Source organism: Suricata suricatta, chromosome 3, assembly GCF_006229205.1.
Source record: "Suricata suricatta isolate VVHF042 chromosome 3, meerkat_22Aug2017_6uvM2_HiC, whole genome shotgun sequence".
Lineage (NCBI taxonomy): Eukaryota > Metazoa > Chordata > Mammalia > Carnivora > Herpestidae > Suricata > Suricata suricatta.
Window position 1 is genome coordinate 68,413,836 of NC_043702.1, and position 16,168 is coordinate 68,430,003.

Consider the following 16,168-nt stretch of genomic DNA (forward strand, 5'->3'; position numbering starts at 1 on the left):
AATGCTTTCAAAATCCTGTGAAATGAAGATTTCTAAAGTTCTATACCCAGTCACACATCAAGTTTGAAGTTTAGAAAAAGACTTCTCATAAACCCTTCCTCAGAAAGCTAGTGAAGGATGGCCTCAAAAAAAAAAAAAAAAGAATAAAACAATAAAGAGGAAGACATGAGATGCAACTCAAAAGAAATATTAAGATATTTCCCATTATAATGGTTGTTCAGGAAGCTAAGAGAACAGCCAGTCCAGAGAGGAACATGAAATTGAGGATTCCAAGAGAGTCCCTGGGAGTGGAAATCTTGTTAGGGATAAAACTGACAGTTTATTCAATGTTTTTGCCCATATTGAGAAGCATTTTATGTGTTTTTTTTTTAAGAATTAGAAGTACAACAACAATTTTTAAATGACAAAGTGAGGCAATCATTAACTATAAGAAAAAAGTTATATAAGAAATGAAGTGTGATCATAATACATTATTTAGTGAATAGTGAAAAGTGTTTATATAAATATAGTAATTAAAATCCTGAATATTTAGTTTTCCAAAAATTATTATATCTTAAAAAGAAGAAGGTGAGAAATAGCAGAGGTTAGGGATAATAACAGAGATAAATTCTCATCTTGCAAGAATTAAAAAAACCAAGGAATACTGTTTATATATATTGAATTAAGTAGCTCAACAAAAAGCTCTAAGACCTGATCATGGTTATCTTTGGGTAATGAAACTCAGAGAAGGGTGGAGCAGAAGATTATTATTTTTTATCATAAGTTATGTAAAGGATTTGACATTCTTAACTTTGTAGATGTATTTTTTCCTAAAAATTAACATTTGAAAAAATATACTCAAGCACTGAAAATACTGCCAAGTCAAGAATAGGTATGTTAAGTGACATGTTTTATTCTTCTGTGAGGTTTCCTCATAGCACTAAACCAGTACCTTGAATATATTAGGAGCCCAATAAGTATATACTGTTTGATAATGACCACTCATATGCTAATTCTATGGATTTGGCAGTAGATCCTGTGCCATATAATCTGGAACCTAATTTTGTCTTTAGGATCTAGAGGTCATAATGAGCAATGTAGTCCTTTTTTTTTGGAAAGGATATTGGAAAGCAAAGTTAGATGCAACTAGAAGAAAACAGTTCTGGTCATATTTATTGTAAAATGCCAAGCAAACTGTAAAGTGCTCAATCAATTAACCAATACTTTTTATTACAGTCTAACTTAGAGAATTAATAAAATGAACTACTTCTATTTTTTATGCTTTTTATGCCCTCTAGAACTTTGCATCCTCTTTCCAAGACTTTCAAAAGGATTTTCTCTTTCTTTTAAAATCAGTTGATTTAACTGTTAACAAAATCAATTGATTTAATTGTTAAAAAAATTAAGTGATTTAATTCTCAACAATTTATTTGTTAAGAAGTTATAAAACATAGAAAACACATGGGGCTCATGTCACCTCTTCCCCACCCATGGCAGTTAGTGCCATCCAAAGGACGTGCGTGGGTGGCAGAAATAGCATGGCATATTCAGGGACAAGGAAGTTGATTGACTTGTCTGGAGTAGAAGTTTATACAATAAGTAGCAGGAGATGAAACGGATTACCAGTGCAAGAACAGGATGCTGAGGCCTGGATAGTTGAAGAATTTGAATAGGATTCATTGAGAGTGGTAAACCTTTTTGAACTGGAAAGCAGCCTAATAAATGATAAACACACAGGAAAGAGGTTCTTAAATTCTAGATATGGAAACAGTCACTCACTGAATAATGGAAATGAAGCAGAGATGGAAAGCAGGTCATTAAGGCAAAAGAAAATTTGGTGAATTACTAGATTTAAGAACCAAGGAGAAGGCAATATTGTAGATAATGACAAGTAATATAATTACCTTTTTTCTAAAGCGTTTGCTATGGTGCCTGGATGCTGTGCTAATTTTACTCGCTGAGTCCACTAAATGGGACTTTATTATCACCATTACCACCCCATTCTCCAGTTGAGGAAACTTAAGCAATATAAAGTAACTTGCCCAAAGACCCACAACCTATAGGTGATTAGATCCAAGACTTAAAACCAATCTGTCTATTTCTTGAAATGGAAAATTTGGGAAGATAGATTGGATATCCGGGTGGAAATGACTAGTTGGTACATAGAATTATAGAACAGACCTTCTGTGAGAAATTATAGTTTAACACATTTAGAGGGAGTCACTACCATTTTGATGTAAGTACTCATTTTGAAAATGGATGAGCATAGGGATAAGAACAAAGCCTGCGTCAATGACTACAAGAAGAAAAGGAGCCATCAAAGGAAAAAATAAAGAGTTGAAGAGGTGAGGAAAGGATCCCGTGTTATAATCAGAGACCCGAACACATTTTTAAGGAAAGAAGATAATCAACAGTGCCAAATGCCACAGAGAGATTTAATGGGTAATAACAGAAAGTGACAAAGGGCTAGTAGAAAAGCACAAAAAAATATCATTTCAGTTGTTCACTAGGAATGGAAACCAGATGGCCAAGGATTCATATGAGAATAGATGATGAAGAAATTAACACAATCAATAATACCTACTACCTATTCAGAAATTAGTTAATGAAAGGCGGTTGTCTGGATGCAGTAGTTCAGAAGGCAATGAGTAAAGTTTTATATTCCAAGGTAGGGAAAAACCTAGGCATAGTTACAGGCACAGAATACATAGAGGTTTTTTTCATGAAGTCAATCTTAACTGTAAAGAATACACCTGAAAACATTGAGAAATTCATTAAACTTATCTCTGCAAATGTTGTAGTCAGCCAATATATCATTCCTTCCAGATAACCCTGGGCCTAAAGCCAGATGGAGTGCATTCTTAAGAAACTCACTAAGAAGTAATGTGCCTCCAAAGCCCTGTGACTCATCTGGGAGAGAAATGCTTGCCAAGAGGGGCCTTTTGAACATTTAGAGGAGGTAGCTGATTCTGCCAGCATAGGATCAAGGCCAAGGAGCTCACTCCTGAGACTACAGCAAGGTCAGCGAGGAAACCAGTGTTCAGGGTGGGGTGGGAGGTGGATCAAATGGAGCACTCATGAGGCAGACATTTTGCAGACGTTTGAGTGGGTGTTCATGTCATCACTTAACAAAGCTCATAGCAGAGTCAAGACCCAAGTGGCAGTCTGTCTTCACTGAATAGGTCAGTGACTGAATAGGTCAGTGACAAACAGCCCTGCTATCAATGCCTCTTATACCCATTAAACAGTTGAAATAAAAGGGCAAAAGCTTGTAATCAACCTGAGGTGCCAGTAGACACACAAGCTAGTGCTTTCCAGATACCTAAACCTCCTACACACCTGTACAGTAAAAGGTCGACAAATACACATCTCTCTTGGAAAGAATTTAGAAAAACCAAAGTCTCACACTCTGGAGTTCCTAGTTGGCACTAGCAGAAGTTAGACTAGAAGCCAGCATTCTTGCTTCACTTGTTAAAAAGTTACATTAGCCGTGTTCTCTCAGAGTGACCCCCAATGCAACCAATTTGGTTATTTGATATGTATTATATTTTCAATTTGAATCAAAAGCTATTAATCCAGAATTAAATCCTTTTGGCAATAGGTTTTTCCTTTTAGGAAGAGTGGGTGAAAATCCTCACCTTTTTTGAATGCCCAGAGCTAACAATTAACTTTCCATCTTTATGTCTACATCAAATCTGCCAAAAAGAAAAATAAAAAACATCCTCCCTGAAACACAAAATTCAAAAGCTGGAAAAAAAATCTTAAGAATTAATCTCTATGCCCTATTCTTTGGCTGGCAGGTTAAAAACTGAATTTTCATAAATCCATAGCAGTCAGCCCTCCTTTGTTTGTATGGATAAAAGAGGTCTTCACATGCTGAAGGGGAGGGCTGACTATGCTCTTACAAAGTCACGAAAAGTAGTATGAAGATGGGTGCAATGGAGTATTTTAACTAGTAACCTGAGAGTAATTTTAAGACAAACTACCTAAGGGTTGATAAGAGGATGAAGAAAAGGCTGACTACCACCCACTGATATATAACCCTTAGAGGAAGGGGAAGGGAAAATAAACTTGAAGTTCAAGTGGGAAGTTTACCTGGGATAAACTAGCTGGCCCAAGTCTACAACAGAGTCCTCTAATTTCCAGCAAGTTGTTCTGCCTGCTCACTCCACCCCACATAATATATCCTAGGCTGGTATTCACCCTTATACCTAACACTGGCATCTATGCTGATTGGCTAATGCCATGTATACTTCATTAAATGTTTTAGGATTAGCCCTGGGTATATCCAAAATTATACTCATCATCTCCTCTTAAAAGCCAAACTCATTACCTTCTTTCCTAAAATGTTTCCTTCTTGTGTGCTTTCTTTCTTTCATGCCACCTCCACATTCCTAATCATCCTGTTAGCTTCAGTTGGCTTTTGACTCCTGCCCCACATTTGTCTGCCTCTCTTCCAAGCCCAAGCAGTTTTTCAAATGCAAAGGATGTGTGTCATATCTTGAGATTCTACAGGGAACCACCAGTTATATACTGGAGAGGCAGGAAGAATAGACTAGGCATACTTATGACCACTGGCGGGTGGTTGGAGAGATGAACACAAACTAGGGAAGGTGTTAGTTACTAGTGGCAGGTGTTCAGCCTGGTAAGATCAAGTGTGTAGAGTTCTCCAACTATAAACCAGGTAGTCTGCCAAGATATGTGTGGGGAAGGGGTGGGGGTGACTCAACAACTAGGAGTTGAGTCATCATGTGTCTAAAGCAGGTGACACTTGGAAGCTGTCACATGGTTGTCACATGATTCACAGTTGGTCTACTGACAAGTGGCAGGATTGACACTGGAAGTCTTCCTATCAGGCAGGTCTCAATAGCAGGTGAAAGGGGCAATAAAACAACACAGATGAACAGCCCTTAAATATGAACTGTGTTGCTAAGCAATTAGCACAAGAGAACTCAGAAACAGGGGCTAAGGCAGGAATTTAGTTGTAAGAACTGTGTAATGAAGCAAGGAAGATAGGACCCAAGAATAAAGTAGAATAAGAATCAGGAATTTTGATTATCAGAATTAAATCATTCAATAAATATTTACCAACTGCCATCACGGTGCATGTTGAAAAAGAATTTAAATGGAAGTACTATTCAGTGCCAAATCCAGGTTCAGACAAGATTCAGAAGAGTCCAAAGGAGGGGTATCAGCTATAGCACCTGGAAGTCTTATGCAAGGCTACATACAGGAAATGGTGCTCAAGCAGGTTCTTAAAATACAGTTAAGCCCTGGCAATGTAGAGAGGGTTCTTCAGACAGACAGTATATCAAAGGTGCTGAAGATCGGTGCCTAGAGAACTATAAGGTGTTCATGTGCATTGCATTGGTAGCAAGTGTGGCTATGAGTGTAGCCATCAGTCTATGTGGATGGATTTGGATTAGCAGGTCTGGCATCTGATGGGAGGTTTCCTGGGTATTCAAGCAGAGCTGGCCTCAAGTACCAAATTTAGATGAGGTAGAGTGGAATGCAAGATTTAAGATATATTGAGCTCCTGCACCTATCTCCTCTCCTTTCTTCAAACACCACCCTAATTCAACCCACCAAAACTTCTCAAGTTTATTTAAACCAACGCAGTGTTCTCTATATAACCTGTTTTCTCAATTAGACTCCTCCATTCCTTTCAGTCTACCCTACATACTGTTGCCTTTTAAATCTCCCTAATCCACAATTTTGAACATCCTATCCTCCTGGAAAAAAAAAATTCTTTCAGTGCCTCTCTATTGCTGGAAGAATCAAGATTCCTATTTGTATTTTATGTTTGAAGGACTACTGTAGGGCTCAACTAGATATTTATTTATTTTGCACTATAAAAATAAAACAAAAATTTCTACAACACAAAGGTGTCATTGACAATGGAGATGATGGATGGGAGGCAGAGAGAAATACAGTAGGTGGAACAGAAACCACAGCCTTACAGCCTTCATCTTCCTCTGCCTTCCCTTCCCTTAGCAGTTTTTCTCCCTCACCATTTGGAAGAAGGAACACAGAGCCAAAGAGCCAGAGCTGATGCAATGATACCTTTGCAGCTTTTGTTATACAATGTCCTCTGTGACACTACATTGGTTTTTTTTGTTGTTGTTTGTTTGATGACTTAGATCTTATACTTTCCCAATTTAATGAGTACCTATCAGTGTGATTTTCTAGTGCTGAATTTATTTTATTTTCTTCTGTATGCCTGCAGAATGATATTTATTTTCTTATAAAATTCACTGGCACATAAAAGTAGATTTAGAAAAGTATCATGGTAAAATGAGGTAAATAAAAAAGGTTAACCACTATTTTCATGTCAACATTTAAAATCTTGAAGCTGTGAGTCCAAAATGGTAAGAAATTACCAATTCCAAATCTTCACTTTTGTTTGAATGTTGAATATCCTATACACACACAGTAACTACAATAATGCATGATTATGGAAAGTCAAAAGTTATCTTTCTAAAAGGGATTAGTCTAAATCAAGAAGCAATTTTTGTGATAATAAAAATCAAAAGGAAAGTGGACAGGCAAGATCAACCTGCCCTCTAATTACGTTTTACAAATGGCTCCTGTGAGTTTCCAAAAATTGCGCTGTCTCACTTCATAGTTACCAGCTTGTTCATAAACACAAATCCCCTTCCATCACAGTGTGGTCTGAGGATATGGGCTCAATTTTAGATAATTCTTGTAGCAATTAAAACATAAAGGAAAAGACCTTTATATGTGACATCACTTGCAAAGGACATAAATGGCCTCTGCCTATTAATAGTTTACTTTTAAATTCTATTTAAAATAGGTTCACATGACTGTAGAGACTATTGTTTGTATAGGTTATATTCAGAGAAATAGACTTCCCCAACCATCTATCTATCCATGAAGATAAAAGTTCTAAAAAACCACCACTGGCCCCAAACCTGAGATTTGATTATAAATGACACCAGGAACTTGGCAGGGGAAGAAAGCAAGGTCAGGCTGTTTGATCAGGGATAACAGAGCCAATTTTCATGGCTTCCACTAGATAGACCTGTTTCCAAGTGTAGCCGACCACAACTCTGTTGTCTGCCATGTCAGGAAGAGCTCAGCAGCATGGCTTAACCTGCCTTAAAAGTGCTCAGTCACAACCTCAGGGGCCCTTTTCTAGAAGACTGGCACAGCAGTTCATGTGTTCTGGGCTGTAAGGAACAGGAGAACCCACTAAGTGTGGCTGGAACAAAAGAGCATTTATCATTTTACAGAACAAGTCATTGGGAAGCAAGGGTCGTTCCACAATCGAAGCAAGAACTCCACGATGTCACTGAGGAGCCAGGTTCTATCATCTTTCTGTTCTCCCTACTTAGAGCTTTGCTGCTATGTAGAAGAAAGATTTTCCATGCATCTCTTTTTATCTCAGAGAAGGTCCTTTACCAGAAGCCTCCTGTTGAATGACTTTGGACTGATTTGAGTACATGCTGAAGCCCCAGCTGTAAAGCTAAAAAGCAGTATTGGTCATCTCCTTGTCTTCGATTCTTGTCTGTCAAAGTTAGACAGCAAGATAAAAATGGATGCTGGGCAGGCAGCAGGAACAGTTATAGGATGCAATTGGGAGGACAGCCGCAGTGTCATGAGTAGTGAGTTAACTGCTTTTAACCATAAACATTTAAAGTATGCTCCTTTGTACTTACAAATAGCATCCCTTGCCAACATGCATTGCTATGTTTGCACATTAGGTAATAAAGAAAAGACGCATTACCACATTCCAGAAGAAGATGATGATGATAAATACATAACATACTGGTATTTGCAAAGTATATTTCTAAGCAATGGTCAATAAAACTGGGTATTTCTGAATGGTTAATTTTTTCCCCTTAGAGATCAATTAATTTCTCCAAATATGTAAACTCCATGAATCAATGTCCTGATCTATACAAATGGATACAGCATGAATAACATTTGGAGAAGGCATATATATGTGTATATATGCATATTCAAAATGGATTATTTTCTGAGAATTGTTTAAAACCTTGGATAAAGAAGGATTCATTATGTCAGTTACTGGATCTCTCCCCAAGGGCAGAGTTTGCCTGAATGCTGCTGTAGGAGAGCCCCCGTTGGTCTTTGGGAGAAAGGGTATGATAATCACCACACCATTTCCCTGGGCTCTGTCAATATTGGTTAGATTTTTCAGAGCAACAGGACTGCCTATTAACAGCTCGACGGCACGAAAAGATAATCAACATCTTCAACAGGAATACTGCGCTGGCGCCCATAGCCCACTTTTGACATGAAGGGTAGGTTCGTATGAGAAGAGCATTCACTAGCCTGCTACAGGAGTGTTGAAGCTACGGTGAGTTATCTTATTCACTCAGTAACTAGACCCATACGAGTACATGGCCATTAGGACATACGACCTGACAGAAACAAAAAACTTCCTCTCCATGCCCGGGACTCACCCCTTATCCCTTCTTACTTACCATTATTAGTCCCTCCTTATAGCTGTTTAAAATTATAAGTGACGCTGCCTCATAAGCATGGAGGTGGCAAAGAGAGCTTGGAAAACAGGAACTGTGGAGAATGATTAAAATCTTACTTGAGAAAATCATGATTCTCTATAGTTTTTCTATTACCTCAGCAGCCAAAAATAAGTCTTTGAGTGAATGAGACTGGGTTGGGGGAAGAACAAGGAGAGAAAGGGAAAGTGGTAGAAAGATGGGGCCCTTAAGTATGGAGCTGGGACCAAGAGCAGGAGCACAAGCCTGGGAGCTTGGTAGACTTCAGGAGCTTGGGCTCCACCCCAGACCCACTGAGTCAAGACTTGCATTGTAACAAGACCCTCAGGCAATTCTTGCACAGGTTTCAATCTCTGAGGCACTGCTTTAGGCCCTGAGGCAGTATCTCCAAAGGCACAAGGCCTGGTATTGTGCATGTGCTTGGAGCCTTTGGCTTCTGGGGACGGTAAATGCTAGAAGTGAAGGAAAGGTCAGGTGAATGGGACAGGCAAGCCCGAGTGAGGAAAGAAGGTCCCAAGAGGGTGACCGCGCCAATCAAGGTGATTGCTAGCTTTAATTACACACTGACAATGGCCTGGCTTTTCATGCATTGTTTCTGATCCTCATAAGCCTGCAATGTGGATAGCATAAGGAAATGGAAGCTCAGGGAAGTCAGGTAACTTGCCTAGGCATCTATAGCCAACAATTGATAAAATCTGGATTGACTCCTGGGCTTTGTATTTAGAGAAACCCGAGTTTAAATCCTCTTGTCTCTTATTCTACATGCGTAACTTCGTCAGATAAGTTTCCTCTCTGTGCTTCTTTTCCTCCTCTGGAAAATTGGGGTAAGAAGACTTATTTAGCATCTAGTATATTGTGAGGTTGAAATATATGTATGACTAGAGGTGCTTATCTTTGCATAATAGGTAATATGTGTGCACTAAAGAGTAGTAGTATATATTATTATTATTTCCACTAAGAAGGAGGTCTCCAAAACCAAAGCAACTTCTTCACAATTGTGTCCACATTGGCCCTATTTCATTCAGCACAGTAGAAGAGTGCGCAGTGGGAAGTGCAAAAATATGTATGATAAGGTCCTGGCCCTCATTCAGCTGTAGCTTTCATGATGGATCTTCATTCACTAAGAAAGCAGGTGAATCGTTCTTGAAACAAATATGTGTCGGGGCCTGAGTGGCTTAGGTGTTAAACATGTGACTTTGGGGCTGACGTCATGATCTCACAGTTTGTGAGCTCCTGTCCGCACCCGGGTGAGCTCAAGCTCCACATCGGGTAAAACACAAGCCCCGGATGAATGAGCCCTGCTTTTCTCTCTCTCTCTTTCTTTCTCTCTCCTCTCTCTCTCTCTCTCTCTCCGCTCCCCGCCCCTTGCTCACTTTCGCCCTCTCTCTCTCTCAAAAAAAAAAAAAAAATGTATTGTCTACCATGTGCAAATAACAAACACTGAAATGCAAAGCCCACTGAGGGTCCCTCGCCCCAAGCAGGTGCTGGCAGCAATGCGATAAATGCCTGAGAGGCGTGTTCTGCGCGTGCGGCACGTCATGGTCCCTGAGAAGAGAAGGTGCCAGTGCTGCAGCGGAGTCACGGAAGACTTCAGAGAGTTGCCACTCCCTCCCTGATGCCATCTACAACGATTTATTTATCATGTTAAAGGATAATTTTTAAAAGTTTAGACGGCACTCATTCAACTACATAATGAATATGTCAAAGATTGTATTTAACTCACTAACTGATGAAGGAACCAGTGAGATACTAAACCTGGTTCCGATGAGAATTAGAAGAGCAAGTATTTATAGGCAACTTAATAAAGGAATGTTAGGATAAGATTGCTTAGTTACATACAACACTGGTTAATGTCTATCGTATAGCAAACTGGAACCTTAGGAATTCTCTTTTTTCACTGATGGAAATGATCGCATTTCCATGAGTGCAATAGGAGAATTTCTTGGTTTCCCAGCAGTATCACTTTCTGAAGAGCTGAAAGGAAAGAGTTGGTTTTAATTATTCCATGTTCTTTGGACTTTAACAGTATTTTTTCACATCCAATAAAATGTGAGGTTGGAGAAATTCAGAATTATCTGGGGTTATATTTCTGAATATATAGCACTAAGCATTAGGGTGTTGATGACCCTCACTGGAGGAAATGAACTCTCTCAAAAGCTACAAGGTGTGGTAGGGGGAGGTGGCCTGGCAGGAGTACCATACCTGGAAGTGCTCAAGCTCTCCTATTAAATGGCTGGTGACCTCCAAAGGTCATTTCTCCTCTCTGAGCCTCAACTTTCTCATCTGAGAATGAGGAAGTGGGCTAGATGACCTCTAAGGGAGTACGTTTCACACACATGGTGAGCATCAGTGTCACTGGAGGACGCTTGGTAAAAAAATAAGGTAAAAATGCAGATCCCCAGGCCTCACACCCAGAGGTTCTGGATCAAAGTCCAAAACGTACTCAGATGGGTGCCAGGACCTTGCCATTGGCAGTGGGGTTTTGTTTCCAGTTCCCCGGTGATGCCCGTGCAAGCACAGACCACACTTCTAGATGGTCTGCTTGGAGGTCAGTTAGCTGCTCACCACTCAGTATCCCGCGTGCGCTGTGCTCAGGGCCTGGAAGACTGGGCTCAGCCGCCTGCTGGTGCTCTTGTCACAAAATTTTCACGAATATCCATAGAGGTTTCCTTTCTTACCTATTTCCTTTCAGAAGATTGTAAAGATTAATAAACTGACATGAGGAGAGCATTTAATAGCTCTTGAAAATAATGTACCGTTATTGCAGTGGACCTTTCTGGAAGGTTTTTAGGTTGTATATTGTTGCGCTCTAACTTACTATTTTACCTACTAAGACTTCTGAGTGGTAAATTGGTATATGCATTGTTACAATGTACTATTCTCTCAGAGAATATTATGGAAGGGATTTTCTTTACATCCAATGCAGCTGAGCATTTACAATTTTCTGAGAGCTGAAATCATAAACTATCTTGAGTGGGTTTGCCTTTCATCTTTGGTTACATTTTAAAATTGGTTCTTCTAATATAGACATTCAAGTCATTTAAGTCTGTATTAACAACATATATACATTAGTATTATACCCAGATAAGCTTATATTTGTGCCCTATAATAAAACAAGTTTTTCATGTCATTCTTTGTTTCTGTAAGAACCTAATAATGACTTTCAGGAGACTTAACACAAGTAGAAACAAGATTTAAATTGACCAAGAAATCAAGGAGACTCAAGTATAGTACACCGAGAACTTTTTTTTTTTCATGATCAAAGAAACGAGTAGAAAATTAATATCCCCTTCTGTTAGCAGGCACACATACACACACAATCAGTACTCTAATTAAGAGGAAAAAAATAAGCTAATGGTAAAAACCTGACTGATGTTTAAAAGTTACAAAAGCTTATTATTTTTCAAAGCAGAATTTGAGCTTTCTTTTGTAGTCTGATTAGCACTTCATGCTATGCCTAAAACACAACAGTACTTGGAAAGCCAAAAAAAAATAGAACACATAAACTAGTTTTTCATCTCTTAGGAAGGACTCAGTCTTCTTAGCACAAGGTAGATAGGAAATGAACAGATACTCTATGCTAAAATCTGACTTACGATCACCTGACCATCTTCCATCTACCCTAGTTGGTATTTCATCCAACTTTATTATTGCTTTGAGGAAACTTTCCCATTCCCTGTATCTCAAGGGCGTCTTTATCTGACTGTCACAAAACTCCAATAGTGAACAGATAAATTTCTTCAGATAGATTCCCCACTTCACCCAAAAGGCCTCTGTCTCAAACCTTTTCTTCCCAATAACACCAATCTTTCATTTACCTGAAATTCCCTTTCACATCTGCCTCACACTGACCTTACCCTCTTACACCTCTGCATGCGTAGGATCTGTGGGTAAAAGAAGGAAAGCTTTTGTGACCCATCTTCTCTTGTTCTCCTTATTGGGGAAAAAAAAAGTCTCCTGAGTCAACTGAGAGAAATGCTCTTTGGTCCAAAAACTCTCAACAATTTATCTAAGAGCTTCATGATATCTTTCAAAGTAAATTTTGTGTCCAGGTACAACAAATACAAAAAAGGGCACCAGTCTTAAGAGTGCAGAGAGAACACATCCCATAATCAGCACCAGATCAAGAAATAGAACATAACCACCATTCTAGAACCATCCTGGTGTCCACTTTAGTAACTAACTGAAAGGAAATGACTCTCCTAACGTCTAATGCCATCTATTAGTTTTGCTTGTATTTGAAATTTATATAAATGAATTCTCATATTATGTACTCTTCTCTGTCTTTTTAGCTCGACATTATGTTTTTGAGATTCATTCATGTTGTTTGTGCAGCAATTGTTTATTTGCATTGCTATGTGTCATGCCATTTTTATAAATGTACCACAATGTATTTATTCAGTCTACTCGTGATGAACATCTGGTTTATTTCTGATTTGGAGCTATTATGAATTGTGTACGATGAACAGTATTGTATATATCTTTTTGGTGAACATACATGCACACTTCATGTATAACTAGATGGTGCATCACAAGCGGAACTGCTGAATCAGCTTCAGTAGATACTGCCAAATGGCATGCCATAATAGTTACACAAACTTACACTGTTACCACCAATTACTTCAAAACTGCATTTGAATGTATAGTATATATCATTATGGTTTTAATTTGCATTTCCCTGCAGTTCAATATAGTTGAGCACCTTTCTTTATATTTGTGGCAATTCAGGCAATTCCCCTTTATGAGGTGCCTGTATAAGTCTTTTGCCCATTTTCTATCAGGCTGTCTTCCTTTTGTTTTTCTTTCTTTTCCTTTAAAAACATGTTTTTTAACATGTATTCATTTTTGAGAGAGAGAGACAGAGTATGAATGGGGGAGGGGCAGAGAGAGAAGGAGACAGAATTGGAAGCAGCTCCAGGCTCTGACCTGTCAGCACAGAGCCCGACAGGGGGCTCGAACCCATAAGCGGTGAGATCATGACCTGAGCCAAAGTCAGATGCTCAACAGACTGAGCCACCAGGTGCCCCCTTTTTTTTTTAATGTTTATTTATGTATTTTGAGAGACAGAGAGAGAGAGTAGGGTAGGGACAGAGAGAGGGAGAGAGAGGATTCCAAGTAGGCTCCACATTGTCAAGTACATAGCTCACTGCGAGGCTCAATTTCACAAACTGTAAGATTATGATCTGAGCCTAAATTGAGGGTTGGACACTTAAACCTACTGAGTCACCCAATCACCCCTGCCTGAATTTTTCTTAAGGAATTCTCATATTCTTGGAATTAATCCTACTTGGTTTTGTTGAACTATACATTTGGATATTACTAAATTTGATTTACTATTTTGTTTAGAATTTTTGCTTTTAAATTCATGGAACTGTTTGGCTTGTAGTTTTCTATTCATGTAAACTCCTTTTCAGGTCTTAGTAACAAGTTTATACTGGCTTCATGAAACGAGTTGGGAAATTCTCCCTTTTTTTCCTATATTCTAGAAGAATATATATAAGGCTGGTAGTATTCATTATTTTTTAAATATTTATTTAATTATTTTGAGAGAGATAGCAAGAGTGGGGTAGGGGCAGAGAGAAAGAAAGAGAGAGAATCCCAAGCAGGCTCGGTGCTGTCAGAGCAGAGCAGGACACAGGTCTCCATCCCACAAACCATGAGATGATTATCTGAGCTGAAATCAAGAACTGGATGCTTAATCAACTGAGCCACCAAGGTGCCCTGGTATTTTTTTTTTTATTGTTTACAATAATTCATCAGTGGATGGACATATGCTTAGTTTTCTTTGTGGAAAGGCTTTTAATAACAGCTTTGAGTTCTTTAATGAAATTAAAACATCCTTAATAACAGATTTAATTGTTAAATTTTTTGAGAATTAGTCAATTTCCTCTAAATCATCAAATTTATTGACATAAAGTCATATGCCAGTTTTATGTAAAACTATCCTACTTTTATTACGTTAGTGTCTCAATGATCTGTAGTGATGCCTGCTTTTCATTCCGAATATTTGCAATTTGTATCTCCTCTTTTTCAAGAACAGTCTTGCTAATTTTCTTCTATTTTATTTGCATATGCTGTTCTTTTTTTAGTTTCTTGAAACAAGAGCTTAGATCATTCTTTTTCTGCCATTTTTTCTAATATAGATCTTCAATTACTTTAAGTATATCACACAAATTTTGATAAATTGCTTTGATCTTCCTTATTATCTTCTAATTCTATATGTGACTTAACTTAGAAATGTAATATTTAATTTTAAGTGGGAATTTTCTAGTTAATTGATTTCTACGTTAATTCTACCATCATCAGAGAACAAATTCTAAATGACTGAATTTTTAAATTTTTTTAAACCTTGCTTAATGTTGCAGCACAAAAAACTTGGCAAGTATTCCATTTGCACTTGAAAAAAATGAGTATTCTGACATTGTTTGGAACATTGTTCTATAAATATGAATTAGCTCAAGTTCATTAATTTTATTATTCAGAACTTCTATAACCTTACTGATTATTTCACCTATCCAATCATCTATTAAGAAGGTGAGTAAAAGTTTACTACTATGATTGTATATTTATCTGTTTCTTCATTTACTTATATCAATTTTTGTTTTGTATTGTGTGAGTACAAATTTAGAGTTATGACATTCTCCTCATGCACTTGAACTATTTTCATTATAAAGTATCTCTTTCAATGTTTTAACACTTATTACCTTAAAGTGTAGTTTGTCTGAAATTTGTATCTTTCTTTTGGTTTGTGTTACATATGGCGTATCTCTTTCCATTTTTTTTATTATAACTTTCTGTGTCCTTACAGTTAAGGTATGTCTTTTTACTTAGAATGTTGTGAGTTTTGCTTTTATATCATGTCTGAAATTCTCTCAAGTGTTTTTGTGATAGTATTTAGCCCATTTTTATTTAGTGTAATTATAATAAATTGGGTTTTATAGTTACATTTTTATTTGTTTTCTATTTATCCAACCTGTTTTACCTTCCTTTTTCTCTGCTTTATTGTCTCCTTTTTAATTAAACAAATCTATTTGTTGTTATTTCATCTTTCTTTATGGAATCTTATATTTATACTTTCTTTTAATAGTCTTTCAATGCTTATCCTAAAGATTACAGCATGCATCACTGACTTATGAGATCAAATTTTTTCTCTTCTGACTTCCTTGAAAATGCTACACCTTAAAACACATTAACTCTATATAGTTCTTTCACCTTTTGCATTATTATTGCTTTCATTTTACTTTTTCTATATATTATAAATCCAGAAGATATTAGTATTAATGGTTTTCCAGTCAAGATTTACTTATATTTTACCTTTTCTGTTGTTCTTTGTTCCTTATATTTCTGTTTTTCTGTCTAGAGTGATTTTTCTTCTAAAGTTTAGTTAAAAATTTCACATAAAATCTCCCCATGGTTTCTTTTTTTAGGTGGAGATCTGCTACCAAAAAATTATCTTCATTTGTGTTTCCTGAAAAATACATTTATTTTAGCTTATTTTTGAAGAAGATTTTTGCTGAGCATAGAATCCTAGGTTGACAGATACATTTTTTTTAGTGACTTCAAAGGTATCATTCTGTTTTCTTCCAGCCTCCATCATTTCTGTGAAAACCCAGGTATAATTCTTTTTGTTATTTATTTAAAGATGATGAATCTATTTTTGGTATTTTAAAGTTTATATTATCATC